This window comes from Anastrepha ludens, chromosome 4 (assembly GCF_028408465.1).
Source record: "Anastrepha ludens isolate Willacy chromosome 4, idAnaLude1.1, whole genome shotgun sequence".
NCBI lineage: Eukaryota > Metazoa > Arthropoda > Insecta > Diptera > Tephritidae > Anastrepha > Anastrepha ludens.
Window position 1 is genome coordinate 114,377,707 of NC_071500.1, and position 21,996 is coordinate 114,399,702.

General features: G+C 35.2%; 1 long non-coding RNA gene across 3 annotated transcripts; it reads right to left on the minus strand.

Moving 5' to 3' along the window:
• Positions 1 to 5,725: 5,725 nt before the first annotated feature.
• On the minus strand, positions 5,726 to 8,242 carry LOC128860679 (uncharacterized). Of its 3 annotated transcripts, none has more exons than XR_008454284.1 (4): positions 7,938 to 8,242; positions 7,528 to 7,869; positions 6,963 to 7,413; positions 5,726 to 5,863 (listed from the first exon to the last, which is right to left on the minus strand). It is a non-coding gene; the product is annotated as an uncharacterized LOC128860679 (long non-coding RNA). The 3 variants fall into 3 exon arrangements; XR_008454285.1 differs by having other exon boundaries at positions 7,052 to 7,413; positions 7,938 to 8,241; XR_008454286.1 differs by lacking the exon at positions 5,726 to 5,863 and having other exon boundaries at positions 7,005 to 7,155; positions 7,248 to 7,413; positions 7,938 to 8,238.
• Between the last annotated feature and the right edge of the window lie 13,754 nt (positions 8,243 to 21,996).

A 21,996-nucleotide genomic window follows, 5' to 3' on the forward strand; every position in this document is an offset into this window, starting at 1 on the left:
AGCTGGAAGTAGTTCTTTTTTGATTGGAATATCATACGGCGTATAATCATCATCATCGGTGCTTTCATTTTCGCTTCCTTCTTCAGTATTATTTTCGCTTCCTTCATCAGTATCATCTTCGATTTCTTTCTCATCTGTATCGATTTCGGTACTGTTATTACCTTCAAATCCCGTAATCACATGTTCATCATTAGAACAGCACAGATCCATATTTTCATTACTCTCCTGATCAGATAAGAAAATTGGTTTCGTGACGCTTGAAACTTCTGCATACAAATAATTCGATTTTTTAGAATTGTTGATACCTTTTAAATCCGTCATACAAACATAACAATTTTCTTTATTAAGGGGTTTTCTCCAAATGCAAGGAACCTTAATCGTTTGCTTTGCTTTACCGTTTAACATTCTTTCGCAAAGATTACATATTTTTTTAGGAACCCAGTTAGTATCTTGATTTGTAATGTCTAAATTAAAACAAGTTTTATAAAGTTCCATAACATTTTTATTTACATTTCGCCGACTCTTTGGAATCTCATACTTGCTGCAAATATAACAAAAACTGTTTACGTCCTTATTACAACTGTGATTCAAATCTGATCGTTCAACAGATTCACCTGCTGATTCATGACTTGTCGCATTATTCCCTACAGTAGTCAAGTTTCCCACTACTGTAGAGCTGCAGTCGCTGGATGACGACGCCTGCGGGCCTGCATTTCCACCCTGACCAGCCGCCGATACTGGGCTTCCGAGACCCTGCATCGTAAAACACTTTTCACTTGTGCCTGCCATGACAGCGTCAGCCGTTTACCCAGGGACTCTGCCAGTATGGTTCCGTTGCCCACCGTCACCACGTGGAGGTGCCCTGGTTACAGATACAAGTAAAGAGAGTTTTTATCCCAGAGGCACGAACTTGGCGCTTTTGGATACCTCGAGACAGGGTCGAAAGTCATTCATTTGTTCGACCATATGAAAATGGCGTCGTTGTTTTCCCAAGGAATTTGAGCCAATATGCAAATTTTTGCATCAGGTTCGGACTCAGCGGGAAAAAATACATCGAAATACACTACCGTAGGATCTGAAAAAAATGTTTATTTCTTTTTTCAGTTATTTATTTTTTTTCAGTTTTTTGAGATTATCTCAAAAACGGGAGCCAATTTGAGTATTCTGGCTTCGGATTCGGATTCAGCGGGAAAAAATACATCGAAATACACTACCGTAGGATCTGAAAAAAAATTTTATTTCTTTTTTCAGTTTTTTAATTTTTTTTTCAGTTTTTTGAGATTATCTCAAAAACGGGAGCCAATTTGAGTATTCTGGCTTCGGATTCGGATTCAGTGCGAAAAAATACGTCGGAATACACAAGTCTAATGTCTTGGACATGACACTTTTTTTTTTTGTGTGCCTGTGTTATTTTTAAAATTCAATAAGCACTTTTGGAAAGTTTTAAGTTAAAAACAAAGGTCAGATTTTTGAGTAATTACAATGTATGTGCAGGAGCATGCGAATTTGATAGTCAAATAAAGAAACACCCCAACTTAATCTTCGCGGCCATGTCAATATAGATTTTTTTCTCAGATTTTTAGAGATTTTTCACCACTATAAACATTAACTGAGTACTCGTATTATGCCTCATTGGAGTGAAGCTATTCTTCAAAAAAATACTAGATTTTTGGTTTTTGTTCTTTGATAATGCGCTGTTTTCACACTGCATTTATTATCCGTGAATATTTGGCCAAAACTCAATCCATATAATTCCACAACCACAATTTTCGTATGTTTCAGTTCTATGTGACTTCTGGCTATTCCATAAACTAAAAAGGCCTCTACGTGTCCACAGAAGAGTTTCGAGTCCGTAAAAGCAGGTTTCATAAAAAGATTCAACTTGAATCACTGTCTGAATTGAAGGCTACCGGCGTTATGGAAATCGAGTTTGGCAGCTGCTTAAATAATTGGAGCAAAAGTTGCCGTCAGTATATTTGGTCGAAGGGTCATCACTTAAAAAGGGGTGAAATAGATTTGGTAGAATCAATGAAGATTGTAAAATGTAGAAAGGAAACCAGCATTTCAATCATACGAAGCTGTACAAAATTCTACTAAAACTACAATGCAGAATTTTAATCTCTAAATGGATATATTTCCATTAGCATTTTCAATTTGCTTCACGATTGTTTCAAGCAGTTTGTTTGCTGCTTAATTTCAAAATCTTTTCGCACCAAAAAGAAAAAAATAACTCATAGCGAATATCCGCTTTAAACCAGTGAGTGACCAGAAGACAAAAAGGCGAAAATAAATGCTTATGGACTGATTAAAGTAATTAAAAATACACAATACATATACACGTATGTATGTATAAATTATTATAAATATTACTGCATATAAAAATGATATCAGCAGCTGTCCGCTTGATCACTTGATCTCGCTGCTGGGAACTTTGGTATTTGACTTTTAAAAGTATTCGTCTAATCAGGTATTTTTTATTATAGTTTTGTTTATGCTTTATGTTGCTATTTAAAGCTCCGTTTTTTGGGGTAAATAACTCAAAATAGAACAGTGTAATTGAACTAAATAATTAAGATTACTATTTTCTTGCTGATAACTAATGGAAAACGGTACATACTTGAGAATCAAAAAGTCAAATGTTGTATTTTTATATACCACCTTGATCAAATAGTCCCACGAACAAGCGCCAGTTGACGCTCTAAGTCAACCAATTTGATTTATGTTTTTTTGTTAGGTTGCCACATCTGTGATTAAAATTCCTACCAAAATTTTATCGCCATTGCTTAACATTTGCAACAGTTGGGTAAATCTATCTCTGCAAGTGTTTTCGATTTCTACAGTTTTAAAAATGGATTTGAGTTTGCAAAAACGATTTTTAATTAAATTTTGCGTTAAAACTGGACTCAATAGTATGGAAACCTTAAAAATGGAAACTGTTGGGAAAATGTTTCGGTAACTATACTCTAAACAAAAGACGCCACTCGTAAGCATGAACGCTCCAGAAGTGAATCGTGAGTACATCGAGGAAGAAGAACGTAGCGGCAGGCCGTCGATATCGAAAACTGATATAAACCTCAATAAAATAAAAGAAAAGTTGGTCAATAACGCAAATTAACCATCAGAGAGCTAGCAGGGGACTTGAACATTGCTTATGGATTCGTTCAGGGCATTGTAGTTACTGATTTGGGTTTGCCCGTGTTGCAGCAAAGTTGGTCCTAAAAGACCTGAATTTCATGCAAAAAAGATACCGAACCGGTAGCGTTAAAGATATGATTTTCAAGGCTGAATCCAACCCAACCTTCATCAAGCGTAACGAGAGGTGTTTTTAAGAGTACGTCAATGCAATCCAGACATACTGCGACTGAGGGGAGAGCTCAGAATGAATCAAGACCAAAATTTCATTGAAAAGACAAAGCGATGGTCACGGCTTTTATGGATCACAACATATTGAATACCACGGTTTTTTTCTAAAAGGTCAGACAGACACTGCCAAAAGAAAGTAATGGAAAAATCGAAGGCGACTCTAATGGTTATACCGAAAATAGAGTGCCAGGAATGTCAATGGGTCAAACGCTAGTACACCATAAGTGCTTTGCAGTTGATGAGGAGAATTTGTAGGCGACAATATTGCATAAGTTTTGAGGAATAATCTTCTATTTTGAATTTTCTAAATATACTCCGGGAACTTTTTGATCAAGGGGTATGTATGTGAGTACATCTGTAATACAAGAGCAATAAAAGATTGTAGGAATAGCGTCCTTATATAAGTACATACACCCTTGCACAAATATAAATAATAGGTACGTACGAGTACATACATATGTACCTCCTCTGCTAAGTGTCTGGCTGGGCTTTTCCCTGAATTTGTCTTGATGTCTAATAATGGCAGAGGTGGGGCAAGACCAGTTGAGCTGAATTTCAAGTAGTCGATACTAATGCGATTCATCAAACAGAAATTTTTGGTGGAGAATACTTATCCGCATAATATCGAACTTTACATGCTCTGTAGTCTCACAAATTTATATCGAACCTGTGTAATCAAATTCAACCTGAGTTTTTGACTCTTCGTGAAGATTGGATTTTCCAGCGCAGGGATTCATTACAAGATCCTTAGTAAAGTATGAAGATTAATCAAATGTTATTTTGATTTCCCATGATTTTGAGTTATTTAATAATAACCTTTAATGTGTCATGAATTATTGGAAGTTTCCATTGGTATTTTTCCTGGCGTTTGGCGCACGCGGGCTTTTTCCACAGCAACGTCTGTATCGTTATTTAAGGGGGAAGTCTACTGTGACAAGGGAAAAAACAGGCTTATTTTCCGGATTTTATTTCTAACAAAATATTGCTCGTACATAAAATCTATTTAAACTCCTATCTTTATTATATATTTAAGTTTTTGAAAAAAAAATTTTAAGTCAAAATATTCAAAATGGCCGCTGTGGCACTTCTGCAAGCGCAGGTCCGCTTTTCTTAGGTGCCTAAACGGTGTACATGAAATCTTACGTTTCGGTGATCTAAAACAAAAAAACAAAATATTGTTATCATATACATAGTATTGACTCTCGTCTGACGTAGGATTATGTCGATAAAAAATTTTGGCGTTGAAAAAAAAATTCTTGAATTTTTTTTCTTTTTTTTTGCCTAAAATTTATGTTACTATTGTTTATAACAATTTAACAAATAACGATATCAAAAAAATCCTATGTCAGACGAGAGACACTATTACAGAGAATATATAATTAAATTTTTAAGCTGATTCATTTATCAGAACTCGAGATATCGTGTACACCGTATACAAAAACTTAGTTTCGAGAAAAATGCGTTTAAAGTTTCAGTTTTCAGCGTTTAAAGCTTTGGAGCGCTTCGGGAAAAGGTCGAAATTTCAACGAAGAAAAATTTAGCCAGCTGTAACACATATTGTACCTTATTTAAGAGGGTTCAAAGTATTTTTTAAGCTAATAAAAAAAAAATCGATTTTTTGAAAAATTCACAGTAGACTTCCCCCTTAATAGTCACACTTCGTGTGCTTACGTACATATGTACATTTTATTTATACGAGTACAGAATTAAATATTTCAAAGATGTCACACAAAGCATTCGTGAAACTCAATGTAGTACAACAAGAAATGTTTAAACTTATGGTACGTGTGGATTTTTTTTATAAACAAGCTTTGCTAGGAATGATATAACCTCTGAATGTCCAGAAATTCTGCGACATTAATGAAGCCATAAATTTTAAAAAATCATTTTAAGGTTTTCGAGTAGACTATAAAATAGTTTTGTTACTACCCCGCATGATGACGCCAATTTTCTGGTGACTTTTGTTTATACAACGCCATTTGCGCATCGATGATTGCCTGAATATACATTTATGGATATGGTACAATAAGGAGCAAAAGTGAATATTTAAAAATCACTGCGATGAGCTTTAGTAAATGTTCATGCTTTTATTTGGTACTAAATAAAGGTTATTACAAAAGTGACGTTTAAGTGTCAGTAGTGAATAATTCCTAGACGGCACCTTTTTTAATGCCATCTTTGACATTTATCAAGTAGGCAATGAATACTTAGATGTTAGAACAACTCGTTGTAATTATTGACACTTATTATGAAAATGGTCGATCTTTAAGGGGCAGATACCTGTAAACGGCCATATTTTCCCTGATTTTCATTAAAATTATTTAAAATGAAGAAGTAAATATATTTTTTTCAAAATTGGCATACAGTTTATTTATACATTAAAATAATATACATTCTTTTTTCATTTTAATCATTTAAAATGGCGGATGTACACACAATTCTTCCAGGAAGGTCGCGTGGCTTCTCAATCGGCGGGCATTGTAGCATTGGCGTTAGTGACCTGAATACAAAAAACCAAAAATTTGTTTATTAATGTCATAATATCAAAAATGGAAAAAAAATTCGCGGAATAAAATGCTTAAAAAAAATGAATTTTGGGGCGAGTTTTTCTATTTTTTTTTTTTGCTTCGAAAAAATTATTTTTTCGAAAAATTTTGGAATTGTAAATTTACATAGAAAGTAATATAAAAAAAAAGATGTGTGCAAAATTTCAGGGAGATCGGTCAATAACTTTTCGAGTTATCGTGTTCGCCAATTCCAAAAATTTTACAGGTATATGTCCCTTAAGGATAGCATATCGAAAAATTCGTGTTTTCTGTGGAAATAATCATCCGACTGAGTCGACAATTCAAAGGTTGGTGAAAAAATGTCAAGAAACTGGTTCTGTCGAACATAGAAAAAGGACAGGCACACCAAACAGAACGTCCGTTGGGAATATTGCTGCTATAGCGCAACGCATTGCTGAAAAACCTTCAGCATCGATACCGTCCGATTCACTTGATTAGATGCCAGAATTTGTATGGAATAAAATGGATACTAAGCAAACGTCTTTGATTTAGTAACACAAGGGTTTCCTATAATTCAAGTGAAGACTGTACTTTGCTCGAAAATAAAAAGGCAGCAGAATATTATTCCATCAAACGGTATTTCGCAGCAGTAAAACTTCAGCAGTTGTAATATTGTACAAGATTTATTGGTTCACTTGATTAGAGACGCTCAGTTAGCCTACTCTATTTGCACATTAAAGCTGTGAAAAGGGTGGCTTTAGCATTAATCTTTCAAATCGACAAATTGTATGGCGATGTGAAAAATATAGCGGATCTTTACGTGAAACAAGGATCTTTCAACAGCAAAAATTATAGAAATGGCAAATGTTGCAGCCAGTAAATCCACCGCTTGAAGGGCTATTCTTAAATAGGCAACAATTTAAAGACAAAAATGCTTTAATTCGAAGTATTAAAACAGCCTGGTCTGAAATTTCATTAGGCTATCTGGGAATTTATACAATACAAGGTAGCAGCACAAACTATAAAGCATTAAATAATAAATGAAAAAAAAATCCCCATATTTATTATTATTTTTTCTTATTTGGTTAGTACCTCTACTCATGTGAACCGGACTGTATCTCGACGTTCTTAGCAATTAGGCATTCATGAGCCGACTGTTTGGCTTTTTTTTAATATTTTACCTGTGGCAGTGATCATGGTGGAGTTGAGTAATGCAATTTTTCACATAAATATAGTAATTGTTAAGAGCCGTATTTTGAATAAAAATAGTGAAACCTGAAAGAATCTAAATTGAAAGGTCCTTCATTCACCTCATAATTTACATTTTATGCTTCTTAATGCTAAATATAATATTGTTCTGCTTCCCAATTACAATACCCATTTTATTTATTTTTATTTTTTTTTTGTTTTTTTGGAATCTTCTATGCTCTTTTAAACCTCGTTCGTTTTTGACATTCTTCTTTGTTTATACAACAAATGGTATGTTTGGCAGATGGTATCCTCTTCCTACGCTTTGAGCTGATAAGCCAATTTCTTTGTTTCTCTGTAAGTTGTAAAGATTTTATAGTTGGTGATCAACTGATTTGATATCCAAAAACTGGCATTCTTATTAATTCGGCAAATTCTTAAAAACATAAAGTGAAGAAATTTTTCATACCTGATATCCAAATATTCAGTTTTTCTCCATAGTGTACCTACATACATACACTTATGTAAATATGTACAAACAAAAGACCACAAAGATGCGATAGTTGGCCAACCAGCAGTAACCGAATAAACCGTAACTGACTTAGATCACCTGCTCGGCGCGTGATTATTGAGTAAATGAGGAAGGCTGGCACAGTGTTTTTGACGATGAATCCTAATAGTAGACAGATTCTCTTCACTATCTAATTTTTCGAACTTCTAACAATTTGGTATGTTTTCTGTCTATAGCACAACGATTTATTTGCCTGTTTATTTATCTGCTCGATACTTTTGTGTATTTTTTTAGCCTTTCCTATTTTATAAATTAATAATGACTTATTTACTGCGTCAAGAGCAATTTTATTTCGCTTAAACACTTACAAATAAATAAATAATAAAGAGACAAAAAGGTGGAAATTTATTTTATTTGAAACGCCTTTTCACATATTTATTTGACACGATTTCGTCATCCAATCCATTTGCCGACAGCCCATTTAAAGCAATAAAATCCAATGTCGCACCGCGATCTTATCGATCCCCAGTATGCGAATACCCTTGGGCAGGTACTATTTTTAGCAAAAATAAAAAGGCTATAAATATTAAACATAGACCACAGTTGTATGACAAACGCATTATCACCGTTGCTGTGGCTCTGTAGATTTGTTTGTGGCAGTGGGAACTGTGTAAATACATAGGTAAATATGTGCACATGTTTGCTCTTGGTCAGCGTTGCCGTTTTGTTCAAATTTTAGCAAAGTTTATTAAATTTTTCTTGATTGCTGATATGTTGACTTTTTCTTTATTTTTCTTAATTTTTCCATTATTAGATGAGCAACTAAGTTTTTATTAAAAAAATCAAAAATTCTGCATCATGGTCGTCCAGTAATGCTTGCAGTTCAGCTCCCTCAAACATTGTTGGTTTTTCAGCACGCTCCTTATCAACAGCGTCGAAGTCATCACTTTTGATGGCGCACATTCGCCGTGGGTCGCCTCACGCAAACGATGTGCTCGAGCTTCATTTTTTTTTTTCAAAGGTAATAGTGAAGCAGACATTTAGCAAATGTCGTTTATTTGACACAAAATCTTACATAATTGATCTTTTAAAAAACGATTGAGTTTTTGGAAATACCTCTTTTTTAATAATTCTCATTTATTTAAATAAAGTTTTATATATAGGAAGTTTTCATACAATCTGGAATGAATTTTAAATTCTAAAGTTACAATATGTGATGTCATTAGCATACTTGAGGAAGTAAAGGGTTTTCCAATAAGAGGTGTTATGATCAATAGTTTCGTTGCTTGTGTGGCACGTAGCGCCGTCTTGTTGAAAATAAACGTTGTCCAGATCAATACCATCCAATTCGTGAATCATCTCTCGATAGCGCAATCCTTTCACCGTAACTGTTGCTTCAGCTTCATTTTCGAAAAAGTAAGGTTCAATGACTTCGCCGGACCATAAGCCACACCAAACAGTCACACGTTGAGGATCGAGAGGCTTTTCAACAATAACGCTTGGATTTTTTGAGCCCCAGATCCGACAATTTTACTTGTTGAGGAAGCCACCGAGGTGGAAATGGACCTCATCACTCAAGATGATTTTTCGATAGAATTCCGGATCATTCTCATGCACTTCAACGACCCAATCAGCGAAGACACGACGTTGCTGATGATCGGCCGGCTTAAGTTATTGTGTTAACTGGACTTTATAAGCCTTAAGACCGAAACCTTTATGCAAACTACGATGTAGGAATGGACAAACCTGGGTTTTCTTCAACACTTTCGGCTACAACAGCAATATTTTCGGCCGTTCTTGTGCGACGTGCACGGGTTTTATTCTTCACATAACTAACTTGTACCAACAGCTCGAATTTTTTCACCAATTTCTGTATTGCGATCCGACAAGGTGCTTCGCGATGACTGAAAAACGTTCGAGTTTTACCAACCGCCTCTGCAAAATTTTCATCATCTTTATAGTGAATTTAAATAATTTCAATGCGTTTTTAAGCGTGTATCGTTCCATTTTTGTAATGGCGTGGTTTCTACTTGTCAAATATAAAAAAATGACACTTCAAGCAAGTGACATCTACCGAAATAGCGGGCTATTCAAAATCACACCTGTTATTGGAAAACTCTTTATTATCGGAAATGATGCCATGTGTTACTATCACGATGGATTAATAATGATGTTTAAGTTATTTATAAAAGAAATTGTAGAAGTATAATTGACATTCTGCAGAATGATATTTTAGAATTTTAATAATAAGCACAATTAGTGTTCAGCAAATAAACTATGTCTGACTACACAAAAATGTGCTGTCATGAGTTACTCTCGACATCCTAATTAAATGTACGGTAGTTATTTCTTATGTAGCCGAACTGTGAAGATTGTCAGCTCAATTAAGAATCTGGGTTAGATAGCAGATGTTAAGCCATCTTTTGCTATGCACATTTGTCACATTTCTCTACGAGCATGTGGGAAATAATTCACGAATGACAAAACACTCCTCAAACTGTTTACTACATTTGTGCAGTCAGTTCTTCAGAATTGTTTTATTGTTTGGTCCCATTTACTGAGCTGCAAACAAAAAAAATAGAATAAGTCCAACGCAAGTTCCTACTTTATTACTTCAGATATGATAGGCCTGTTGATCATGGCCATCATATATAGTACGCTAGGTACAACATTAATACTCTATGCAGCAGGAGGCAAAAGGCAGACCTTTCCTTATTGTAAAAGATCTTAAATGGGCTGATGGGCTTACCAGAAATACTGCAGCAGTTCAAGTTCATTGGTTGAAGAGCTGGACTTCTAGACGTCTTCTAAATATTGCGCAGTCTAACTGAAACTGCATCGCTTTTGAACCGAACAACCGAATTGCAAGCTTAGTAAATCGGCATGCACCAAATATTATTTCTTTTGAGCGTCCTCACTTACTATTTAGTCATTTTGCAACTACTAATAATTGTAAATCATTTGCGTTAATAGATTTATAGTTTATTTTAACTTTTTATGAGTCGATTTTTTTTTTAATTGTATTGTCATTTAAAGTAGTTCGTTTTTTTTATCCACTTCTTTGTTGCGATCTGTTTTTTAAACATTAAGCAATATTTTTACTTAAAGCTGTTTAATTAATTTAAGAGACTGCATGAGTCGCTAGCAACAACTATGTATGTCTCAAAACCGGAAAATTAGCTGCGTACTAAGACAATAATTTATTTACAATAATTTATTTACTTCAACGATTTAGAACCAAAGTTATCGGCATTTTTATTAATTATATCTTTGTCTAAAAAGTTGAAATTACTTAGTGTTCAAATTCGATTAAAACGGCAGCAACTGTTTACTTCCATACAGTTGGCAACGCTCTGAGTTGAGAGAATCGTATTCTTCATGGATTCAGCTGTTAAGCTGAAGATTGTAAATTTTTTTTTTCTAGTTTTGGTTTTCCAACAACAACAAGTAGCTATTCTCGTTTGTATTGCCGTTTTTGCTTAACTATTTATTTTTGTTTACAAACGCCGACTTTTTTGACACTTTCCTCATGCAAAAGCATCGTCGCTTGGCTTGGACGTTTTATTTGCCAAATTTGGCTCGTCTAAAAGTGAAATTTTCATTTTGTTTTAAGTCCTCGTGGATAAATATTTGTTCGTTAATGATTAGATAAAAATAAACATATCAAATTTTACTTTAGCTATTGGCTATGGTATAAGCACCAATTTATGTACATATTTACTATTTGTGTCAAAAAGCGAAGCATCCAGTATCGCCTCATGAATTTCAGGCAGACGTCGAAAGATTTATTATAAACTAAATTGTTGATCTCATTTTAAGCGTATACATATGTACATACATACATACATACCTACATATGAATGTACGTATGCCACACATTTTGCGGTCCATTATACGCACATAGGTTTTAAAACAAATTTTATTAATTTTCTTCTCCTCTGTTTTCATTCTAACAGCAACGAAGTTTAATTAAATTTTCTGCCTGCCATAAAATAAATTTTTTTTTTAATTTGAGTAAACTTAATTTTTCGCTCACGGCAACACTGCATTTAAGGTACATTTGCGGGTGGCTAAGTGGCGTGAGTAAATAGCGCGACTGGGTAGCAGAATTGAATTAAATAATTGGCGCCTGCCTCACCCGTTAGCTTAACATACTTACGTTTTGCTCTTGGTTCACCAACAATTGTTTTATTTTATTTTAGCAATTATAAGCCATGAAATAGCGATTTTTTTTCTTTTCTGAACAGCTCGTGGACGGCGCGTGTCTGCGTGGCATAGGGCACCAAATAGCTACAGAAAAAAATAAATCTAATCAAGTTTTGAATAAATTTAGATGCGTGTGTATTTATTTTAATTTACTCTCGCTTAGTTGGCAAAATCTTTTACATACATATATACAAACACACATACACTTCTACATACATATGTCGTCTTTCACATGAGAAGAAATTCTATGCTGCTCGGATCGGCCATAACAAAAGTTTTCTTTGCCGATATCAAAGCATTTTTCAAGAGCGAAAACTACTTACATACATACATGCATAGGTACGTATGTATGTAGAATATCTCATTTTTGTGGAATAATTTCTTTGTTATTGGAATTGTTATTTTATTGGAATACTTTCTTTGTCATTTATGTATATCGTTTTGAATTTTCTTATCTTATTTATGGTCAATTTATAAATTTTTGATCCCAACTGTTTGAAAATAAAACTCCCTAATTATAGAAAACGTATCGTAAGCAGTCATGCCTCTGTTTAAAAAAAGTTCACTGCATCTGGCCAATCTGCCTTGTCATTGAAACAGTTTCTTCTGCTTAAGAATTATGGATTTATAAAGTATGCATAACTTTTTGAAAACTGAATGAATCGACTTTAAGTAAAGCTAAAAGAGCCTCTAGCGCCCCCTTCAGTTGTAACACAGCCAGCGTATGTGAGCCTGCTTGCACAGAATACAAGCCACTCCGGCCTTACCAATTGAAGTTTTATTTTTTACAGTGGGCCAAAATTTATATAGGTTGTCAAAAAAGTCTTGTGGTATTTTTATTGAATTTTCAATTGTTCATAAAATTGGTTATAATAATGCGATTTAAGTCAAATATGCGCCGTTTTGTTCCATGACGAGTTCCCAACGAGATGCCAACTTCATAATGCCCCTCTTGTAGAAGCTCGCTTCCCTATTGTCAAAAAACTCGGAAAGCCAATTTTCACAGGACTCTCTTGTGGACAACTTCCGACTACCAAGCTCGTTCGCCATGGACAGAAATAGGTGGTAATCACTTGGTGCGAGATCCGGACTATACGGTGGATGCAAAAGAACCTCCCATCCGAGCTCCCGGAGCTTCTGGCGCGTCACCAAAGATGTGTGTGGCCTGGCGTTGTCCTGATGGAAGACAATTCGGCCTCTGTTGATCAAAGGTGGCCTCTTCTGCATGAGTGCTGCATTCAAGCGGTCCAGTTGTTGGCAGTACAGGTCCGAATTGAGCGTTTGACCATAGGGGAGCAGCTCATAGTGGATGATTCCCCTCCAAACACACATAAGAACCTTCCTGGCCGTCAATCCAGGCTTGGCCACCGTCTGGGCAGCTTCAACGCTTTTCGACCACGACCGTTTGCGCTTCACGTCGTAAGTGACCCACTTTTCATCGCCAGTCACCATCCGCTTCAAAAACGGGTCGATTATGTTGCGATTCAGAAGCGATTCGCATGCATCCATACGGGCAAAAATGTTTTTTTGCGTCAAGTCGTGTGGCACCCATACATCGAGCTTCTTTTCGAATCCAAGCTTCTTCAAATGGTTTATAACGGTTTGATGACTCATGCCCAGCTCTTGGCCGCTGCTACGGCTGCTACTATGCCGGTCTCTTTCGATCAATTCAGCGATTTTATCGCAATCTTCGACGACAGGCCTTCCGGACCGTGGCGCATCTTCGATCACCTCTGCACCAGAACGAAAACGTTGAAACCATGGTTGTGCGGTGGAAATGGAAACTGTATCGGGTCCATCAACTGCACAAATTTTATTGGCAGCATGTGATGCTTTTTTGCCTTTATCGTAGTAGTACTGTAAAATATGCCGTATTTTCTCTTTATTTTGCTCCATGTTCACGAACGACTAAAAGCAAACAACAATTAATCAAACACGTGTTAGCACGTGAAAAGAGCTTTCCAAAAAGCTCTAGCGTGAACCGATGCGACGAATACAACTAGAACTACGCGCTTGCAAAGACAAGCTTGCGGAAATACCGCAAGACTTTTTTGACAACCTATATTTCTAATTAGCGAAAACAGTGTTACAAGTTGATGACTGCCAAAAATCGTATTGCCAAAGTTTGTTTGAAAAAAACAATTATTTTTATAGAACATACATATGTACATATGTACGTATAGTATGTATCATATAACCGCTAGCTTGTCCTTTTATGGATCAAATTCATACTTAAGCCATAAACTATGCCAAGAAAATATTTGTCAGATAATTTGAGCGCTACTTACAGAAAGCATAAAAGTTGCAAATTATTAATTACAATAATAAAAATACTTGCATTAACCATAAACTACATTTAAAAAATCTGGATTCCGCTAGACCTATAAGTTATTCCACTACCTCAAGGATTATGGCGTCGTTATTATATTCCAAAAATGCTGCTGCACTGGTCTTCTTGCCTGAAAAGGCCCCATTGAACCCACCACCGAAGCATGTCTCTCCAACCACCATTCCATACACAAAGGCACTCAATGATGCATGGGCTTTTGTGTGTTGTGTACAAAGCAGCGTGAAAATTTTCCATTTCATTGACGTCACTCAAACCTCGCTTGAACTGCACTGCAAATCACATACAGTAAATGTCCTAGAGACAGTTGGAATTATTTCTTAATTTTTCGGAATATTTACTAAACAATATTATTTGTTTATTTGTAAGTGCATTTAAATACATACGTACACACAAAAATATACCTAAACACACTTACTAACTGTCCCATATGTGTAAAAAAATGTTAATTTAATTAATACAGATTTACGGGAGAGTTGCGGTAGTTCGTTTGTAATGATCTATATTCAAAGATTAATATTTTTATTACACAATTTTATAATTAGCCCCTACATACAAAAATACAGACATAGAGTGTGTGGGCACGCGCTGACAGTGTGATGATAGTGTCGTGTAGCATAGGCTAAATGATTGGCGCCTTAAACACTTTGGCAACGCTCAAGCGATTGTAGAAAAGTCGTTATTAATGTAATATATACATGCATACATATCTCCATATATAAGTATGTACATAGCTAGCCTAGAGATAGTTATGTATGTATGCATGTAAATTATCAGTTACATACAGCTACGGACAGAGAAAGAGCGAGTGTCCTCTAGACGATTCGTTATACATATCTTAGAAGATTAACTGATATTCGATGTTATGCTGTGAATCACTTCTCTCTCATATCGAGCGATAAGTCCCGCTAACTTTTTTAATGTTTCTTTTTGCAATATTTCATTCGAAATGCATTTTATTGCGTGGAGCAACGAATTAGCGCAGATAATTAAAGCTAATTTTTTCAGTAAATTCTTGTTACAATCAAAAATATAATTGTTTTCTTTAAAATCGTTGTTGGGCATGTAAATGGGAAGAAGACTTTACTGCCTAAACAGAAGAGCATTATTTGGGGTATTTACGAATATGGTGCAAAACAAACAAATAATGCAGAATTGATGAGTTTTATGGGTGTGCCAACAGAAAAAAAACCTTTATCTTTAAAAAACCTTATCAAGGCACATTTGTCTTTCGCAAATGCCCACAGGAACAAAGGCATAAAATTCTGGAAAATAATACTTTTTGTGCACAAAACTAAAATTAATATGATTGTTCCTGAGGAGAAGGCTTTTGTTCATCGTTAAAAAAACCAATAGTTCAATATGATAATTTTCTCGAAATGTACATATGTAGTTGGCCAATAGTGAGAATAAATTGCATCATGGATAAGTTTGCTTATCTTAATATTCTCAAAGATACAATGGAACCATATTCCTTCTCGTCATTTCCACTAAACTGATTATTTATGATGATAACGGCCCCAAGCATATACCAAAAATGGTGAAAAATTGGCTTTCTAAAGAAAAAATTGAAAACTTGAAAAATTGAATTAATCAAATTGAATATTCGTAGAACTATATTAAGGTTAAATTAAAAAAATTAAATACCAATGAACTATGGCAAGAGCTACTGGAAGCAATGAACTATATGCCTTTGAAAAGACGCCAAAAGTTAATAAAAAGTTTACAGCGCAGGTGTGACGCAATTTTAAAAAATAATGGCTGATAATGGTTGTACGAGTTGGGCTAAGGCCTTTAGGGACTGCGACCAGATTGATCTAATGTGCGCCCCTAAATGCTTAATTTTAATTATTTAGTATTGCGAGGAATCGAACCAGCTCCCTAGGAGGGGGCACTTGTAAGTCTTCATCCTCTAGTAGATACTAGTCTACTGTGGTCTAATGCTTCACAACTTAAGTGCTCGATGGACTCCTCTTCATCACAGCAGAACCTGCATAAACCAGTGCTAGTTTTTTATTTTGTATGGTTTTTTTTTGATAATAGTGAAGTAAAAGAATCCAACTTGCAAGAGAAGGTACCTGTATGCCAAACATAAGTAATTGTATGGAGGTGCCTCTCGCAACTTGTATGCGTCTTATTAAGAACGCTCTAATCAGTTCTGCAAATCAAAGATGGATTAGTGTTAATACCTGTGAAATTGCTAGGCAAACATATGGTCAAGGCTAAATCTACGTCTGTCCAAGAGTATTATAAAATTGAGTACACTTCAAATTAGGGCCTTAGTAGGGGCTCTCACAAGACATTGCCTCATAGGAAACCATGCAAGGAGATTAGGCGTTTACACGCATGATTTCTGTCGTAGCTGCAGAAACGAGGAGCAGTTGGAAACAATTCAACACCTTTTTTGCACATGCTCTAGCCAGGAGCAGGAACCGATATTTAAGATCCTGCTACTTAACAAATATAGATAATCTATACACTTTAAGTATCAACTAAAAGGTTGTCAAAAGGTCAGGTTCAATATGGAAAAGAAAGTGTAGCCCAGCCCCGCGGCTCACAACGGTCCGATTTCTTGGACTAAGTGGCATCGTTGTCTCTATGTGCTATGCGGCTGCCTAACCCAACGTAACCTAAAGTAAAAGAATAGATTTTTGGGCAAAAATACATTACTGTTTTACTAGGTCACCCAGTAAACGTAATCATCATTCTATGTTATTGTGGGGAAGTGCCCTATTTCTATGTCCATAGCTGTATATATTATTTGCATATCCGTATCACTCATGATTGGCGGTTTTATTAAAAGTTATAAATGAGACACTGATCTTTTATTCGCTTGTCTATTTATGCATTTAATCACTTAGCGTATGCATGGTTGTTCACCTAACTTAAGCGCCTAAGTTACACAAAAACGATTAAGAACTTTTTAGTTGGAAGCCAAAAAACTAGCGCAAGTTTCAATTGGTAGCCGAGGAACAGCTGCTATTAAAAAACTATAATTATACTTAATGTTCGTCGTGGATATAGAGTCCGTGACTTACGGCGGGTGTGTCACATCCAAATACACTCATCTACGACAGCGGAAAATTCTGTTCACATACATACATATGTACATACATCAATACTCTATTATTTCTTACTTTCAATTCGCTTAACTAATAGATCTACGCAAGTTTGGCAACAAAACTCATGTTGCAGATAATTGGTATTTTTGTATAACAACGCACACACGTGCATACGTCAAGTTCCGCCTAAATTAAATACAGAGAATCTAAACTGAAGAATCACCCTCACAATCATGCGTGGCGCCTTCGCCGTCCACGCTTCTTTCTTGTGATAACTCGCATTCATATTCCATCAGCTCAAACAGATGTTTATTAATAACTTTATATTCCTCGTGTTTGTACATACATACATATATTTAAATGCTTACTTCTTGTACACATAAAATTATAAGGTGGAAACAGGAGCAGAGTTTTAGTGACGTGGAATTTTTTCAAGTTACCAATTATCATTAAGCTTATAAATATTAAACGATTATTAAACTTTCCATCGAGATAAAACATTTGCGATTGTCAGGGAAAGCGGGGACTGGTTTTTTGAGAGGAGATATTGGGTATGCATGTACACACATATTTATAGTTTTTCTTGGTTACATTTGTGTTAATTTATTGAGCGCTAACGCTCCAAATGTTTTTTGTTTTTTGAACGTGTTGATGATGGGCAAAACAATGGCAAAACTACATGCATTGGACTCCAAGTTGCTCCCATATCCACCGTATTCGCCAGATTTGGCTCCCAGCGACTACTGGCTGTTCGCAGACCTAAAAAAATGCTCGTCGGTAAGAAATTTCGCTCGAATAAAGAGATTATCGCTGAGGCATATTTTGAGGCGAAAGATATGTAAATCGTTCTACAAAAGTGGTGTTGAAATATTACAGCAACGCAGGAATGATTGCAAAAAAAACTGGCCCGGAACTCTTCAACCCATGTGTTATTCTGGACTAAAACTTTTGCCTACTTTTCTTATAAAACACGATGCGAAGAATCTTTTGAAAACATGTATGTATATACATACATACATATATTCAGTTCGCTTTTATATAAATCCCTTTTTTTCATAAGGGAAATGATCCTTTTCTTATAAATTTCCTTGCACCATTTCTTTGGAGTTTAAGATGAGATGCAGTCCTTATTTATGTACATATAATATATCAAAAATCCCAAATGTACCGCATTAAAACCGGATAGTCAGTTCAAATTATTTATTTATTATTTATGTTTATAAATTTAGAAAATCATCTTTGCGATAGTGAAATTGTGTACAAAATATAGGGTGTCAAATATTTTTATAATATCTACATTTAGCATTCAGAGTTTAAAAAAAGATTTGAATGGCGCATTTATGCTATTTATTAAAAAATGAACCCGAAACGCGCTAGGAAAATGAAAAAAAGATTAAAATTGTTTGCCAAAACCAGTTTATTTTTAAATTTAATATTTTTATCAAACAAATAAGAACTGCAAATATGCAAATGGTTGCTCTTCGACGTGCATTAGAATGGTAAACAGTTTCTTTTTCAAAAATCTTCTATTTATTTAGGTTTCGCTATGAGAAAAAGTAAAAAAATAAAAAAAACATCCAAAAATAGCTTGATAATCAATTAAATATTTTAATTCTTTTGATGGGATACCAAATTAAAAATTTTAATAATAGAATTTTTATAAATAATTTTATATTATTATCGCCGAAACCAAGAACCGAAATTGAGTACGCAGTTTTCAGTGATACAAATTGTGCTATTAGAAAATAATGCAAAATGTAGCTTTGGTTCCATATGGACTATTTGAAATTTGATTAATATTAACCGATAAGGCATCGTTAACGTTCACGACTGCAGACGTTTTGACTACAGGATTACAATTATCGACGTCGCCAAATTAAATCTGTTTCTAATCTCGCCAACGACAAAGAGCAGATGTACCACTACGACTGGAAAATAGAAGCCTCGCTTTAAAACGGCATTTGCAGGCAAAGAAAGTTTTCTGTCTGTTGGTACTATTACTTTCAAGCGGCGCACGCTCTAGCATATGTCTACAGCGCTGCATAGGGATTTAGGACGATATCTGAACTTGTCAAAATGTATCCGCTATCGTAAAAGCAAGTTCGCTTTCTCCTCTGCCTGTTGTGTGTATATGTATGTACATATGTATATGTGCTCGGAAAATGTTAAAAGCACTTCATGCCCTGATTAAAGTTTGTTGCTACGACAGCCGATTAGCAACTTTAGATGTTTTCCCTTGCCGCGAATTATGAAAGAATTGATTTGTGGTTCAGAACTAAGCCACAAGAACTACCTCCTCTCCGCTTCCTCGACAGGCAGTTCTACGTTACCAGAACGAGCCGGTACATATGTGGGTAATGTTTATGCTGCTACAACAACACGCAAAACTCAATGCGCCAACCAAGAAGTATCTATAAATTCAAACTAAAAAGTTTGTATCCGGCCAAGGGCTGTCTCTCCAGCAGCACTCGCTGTACATGTGTGAGGAATTTGTATGCTGCTGCAACAACAATTACCTCCTCTCTGTTTACTTCTTCTTAACATTAGTCTGAGATCCATTATTTATTTTTCATTTTTTATTTAAAAACAGCAAAAATTTAGGCTGGAGCTAATTCTGAGAGTTTTCCTAATTTTGCTTTGCGACTCTGTTACGTATTCACTAATAATTATGAATGTTATTACTTACTCAACGATTCAACTCAATTGGCGCCTTATAGTTGTGCGATGTGGCGACTTACCGTGAATTAAACGCGTAGTTATTGCCCGATTTTGATTTTTAAAAAGCAAGCTAATATAAAAAGAATCAAATCACATTTCGTCCAGTAAAAGAATATATTTTTGTGGAACCCAAACGAAATTCGCATGAAAAGGGTACAGATAAATCCCCAAATTTTTCGATTAATCCAAATTACCAAACCCTTAAATATCCTGTTTATGATATGCAAAGCATTTCTACAAGAAACCCACCGTTTGCGAAGAGGATTTCTTTACATATTTCACTAACAGCTGATTTTCTGAATCTTCTCTCGAACTTTTGGTTACACGAACTAGTCGTCAGACCACTGATGTGCTCGTTATTTACCTCGAATCCGCTACTCAGTCCACGGTAGGGCTGTAGTATTTTTAAACAACAGCTCTTTTTGGAACCAGTTTGAAGGGGCTAAGGGAATAATCAGTATAAATTACTCATTAGTTACGACAATCCTACTTTTACTGCAAGGTTGGTTCGCATACGTTAATATGTATCATAAAGGCGCGCTCATAAAACACGGAGCAGCTCATCGATAACCAAATGAAAACAAATATTTGATAACCACTTTTCATCAGTCTCTGCTGCGCTTATCGCTTTTAAAATCTGTGTGCCATTCAATAGAGTTCGTTTATAGAGTTACTTGAAATAGAAAAAAAAAAAAATTGTTTAATTTATGGAAATTAATTTAATGATAAATGTATGTCGCCTACCTTTTTTTAATTAATTATGTAAAATGCAAATACTTGAATTTTAGTTGTTTGGAGGCTGAGAAAGTCTACAAAAGAAATCAGTGAGGATGACAAGAGTATTTTGTAATTTACTTTAAGGCTTTATTTTGAACTAACTATGTGGATTAGTGGGCTACTTAACGCCGTAAAATATATGTTTTATTGCATGAAAGTGAGTATTGGAAATGTAGTGGTTAAAATAAAAAAGTTGTACGAAAAGTTGTACAATACAATTGACGATCGGCAACTCTTTGCTGCTGCTTAGTTTGAAATAACCAGCGCAATTTCAAAATAGCACTCAATTTGCATAAAGTCAGATGATAAAACGAAAATTAAGTACTATATGACCAACATGCGCGAGCAGTAGCTAAATAAACAACTCATAAGCCTGCAGGAATGTGCATGCGCAAACACACTTACATCCACATACGAAAGACTCAGTCTATTATTGAATTTTTGCTAAATGTAATCGCAAATAAAAATATCAATAAAACCCATTTCATTTATGGCGCTGCAAAAATTTTAAATCTACCAACCACAATCAGCACAAGTTTGAAAACCACATGCACATACAAATACACACATACAAACATACACGAATTGCTTTCAATGCAAGAAAAATCTTTCAATTAAATTAAAATTCAAGAGGAAATCCGGAGACACGCATCTACGCAAATGCACCAGACTGCAACCAATTCCACTGCAGAGTTTTTGTTGCTGTCTGCTGGCTAGTTGGCAACGCACGACCATTGAGCGCGATCACATTGCAACCCACAATGAAAATTTATACAGACGTAGCAATTAAAGCACCACAAAGCAACGTGCAATGCGCCATTCCAGGCAAGGTAAAAGGGGAAAAAAGCAGCGACCGAAAAAAAAATTGTTTAATTGAAAAAAAAATCGGAAAGAGAGAGCTAGAAATGCAAGTCTTAATTGAAAGTCTTAAAAGATGTGGCTGTGGATCGTTGTTGGCGGAAGAGGGCGGTGTACTGATAACAATTTGAGATGAGCGTCTTTATCTCTTAGAGATCTTAAAGATTAAGATAAAACATTATGGGAAAGGATCAACTATAGGGATCAATGTCAATTAAAAAGAGCTGCAGCAACACTTATCGTTGTTGTTGTTATAACAGCAACATAAATGTAAATATTCCTCATAAATGTCTAGGGAATACTGCTGATGTGCAGTGGAAACTCTTCTCGTGATTTGGTGCACTTACAGAGCGTTACCAACGGCAGAGGCAAGGCTACGCACATTAAAGTGGAAAAATATTCCCAGAGCATTGTCTATAATTTAAGTAAGCCAACAGAGAGATATTGAAAATTTTGAGC